Genomic DNA, 2,512 nt, shown 5'->3' on the forward strand with positions numbered 1-2,512 from the left:
TTTATCATCCTTCTCAGAGAGCAGAGAGAGGATGGAAAGGGTAAGTGGCATTTCTAACCCCGACCCTGGATATTAAAGGTGAGGTATTTAAATCTGTAAAATAGATTTAAGAGTCATCAGCCTCCAGAGATGAGCTCTTAGATTAGCAGCTCTAAAAACTCTTCCAGAATTACAGCTAAAGCAACTCATACAAAGCCTCCCAGTAATCCCATTTTTGCACATTTGCAAAAATGGATTGAGGAGGCTCAGAAATATTCAGTCCTTATGAAACCTGGTAGCTTAAGTGGCTACTGCTGCAGACTCCAGCTAATTATGCTACCGAGTGTGGATCCTACAGAAAGATTTAGACCTGAGAAGAAATATGTAAGAAAATGTTGAAAATTTATCTGAAATATTCCTACCTGCCCTCTGCCGAACACCTTCGGTATTCTGCACATGTTGTAAAACTGCTTCTGCTCTGTGATAGTTGAGACTTTTATCGAGAACGCTACATACCGGGAAACATCCCATTTGCTGGATTCAGGTCTGGCAGTGCATCATTCCTGAGAAGGTTAAGATGCCAGGAACCAGCCAGGTGATACAGCCAAGAAGATAAGGGCCAAGCTTTAGGTTTCATTCTATCCTTACACACCAATGTAGCATAAACCTCTGTTTTGGATCTGACTTAGGACGTAGCTCACTGTGCTGCTTTCGGAGGATGGTCCCTGCAGATGTCACCCCTTTACAGAGTACAAATAGCTTTAAAGTCACCTTGTAGAACCCAGAACTAACAAAAGGTCACTACCATAGCTGATTGTGCCACTGTGCCCTGGCCTACCCAAGGATCTGGCTTTCCTTATCATTTAAACGACAGAACAGGATACCCTTTTACTCCGTTCCAAACTATGTGTGCAGGTTTCCCTTCATGGAAACTACGTCAGGAGGAGTAAAGCTGCCGAGTGTCTGAACCGTGTCCTGTCATTTGCAGGACACAACGAAGGCATGGAAACCTGGAAACATTTCCAATAATTTATATGTGACTATAGGTGGGTACCGCTATAACTATACCTCACCTAATTAGGAACTGTGCCTGGGAAAGCCCCAGAGAATCATTCAAGAGAGAGCCTCAGTTCCACAAGCAGATGTGGTTCAGAGCTTACTATAAATGTGTGTAATGGACAGGAAAATTGGGAGTCTTGCTGTAAGAGCTGCTGGTCACTTTGTCTTCTTACATTCCTGCACTGGAAAAAGACATGGAAGAGCTCTTTGTACTGGAAAACTGATTTCCTGAAATCCTGACTGTGCCCAAGAACAGCACAGTGATGATCTGGACACATGACCATATGGCAGGTCATACGTGCCAGGTGAAGGTCCCAGGAGAGGAGTTTCCACCTTCAGAATATTACTGCTAATCACGCTCCTCTAGACTGCGACAGGCAAAATGCAGAGGACCGCATCAGACTCATACAGAGGTCTATAAAAGAACAAACACGTTCAGCATGCAGCAAATTTAGCAAAATATTGAAATACAAATAAAAATAGAATACAAGGAAGAATATTATCAATGCATTTTGAAATACAGCAGTAATACTCTTTGACAGTCTCCGATTGAATATTCTTGTTTTGTTTCACTTTAACATTTGCATTTTATTTTCTCACTTTGATTTGGAACTTATTTCAAGTACAAAGAATTTACCACAAAACAGGAAAATAAAAATGTTGCTTTTCAGTCAAAAGCAAACACTTTGCACTTAACATGGAAACACAGCTCCTTAGAAGAGCATGAATCCCTGAACAAAAGAGAAACATCATTTTTTTTCAAAATCAAATATTAGTGATAACTGTAAGGATCACTGTAAATATCATCTACATGAGTGCTCAAGGAGCCCACTGAACTCAGGATCTAGCCACAAAAGCAGCTATGCTAATAACCATAAATTAAACTAGAGTTTACTGAACATAAAGATTGCTGAATATTAAACAAGAAACCTGTAAATTCCAACACACCTGATCATCCTCTAGATGAGCCAGTGAATTAAATCATCCCTGAAGTGTTCAAATTCATGTACTGTTGAATCACATTTTTCATCTTTGATTGAAAAGCAGAATGACTATGTTATCTTAGTTTTATCTCCATGGAGAGCTAAAGACAGCTACTGTCATCTTGAATGTTTGGGAAGTCTGTTGTACTTGGGACATCTTGCGTTGGAAGACTGAGAGTATTGTAATTTTTAAGCGCAGTCTTCTCAAAAGCAGGATACAAGCTCTGGAAAAAAAAAAAAAAACCAAAAACAAAAACACAACTTACCAAAAGAGGAAATAAAAAAATCCTTCCTTAAATTGCAAGTCAGATGGAAAGGCGCGCTTCTTTGCCGCTTCATTTCCAGAGAGAAGAAAAACAAAAGGCATAATGGAATGCAACTGTTTACGATTAAAACCACAATTAAACCAAAGCATCACAAATAATGTCAGCTTGCTGTAATTAAAACTTAAAGCACAGAACTGATGGCCTTCAAGGAGGTTCTCACTGTTT

This window comes from Athene noctua, chromosome 7, assembly GCF_965140245.1.
Source record: "Athene noctua chromosome 7, bAthNoc1.hap1.1, whole genome shotgun sequence".
NCBI classification, from domain to species: domain Eukaryota; kingdom Metazoa; phylum Chordata; class Aves; order Strigiformes; family Strigidae; genus Athene; species Athene noctua.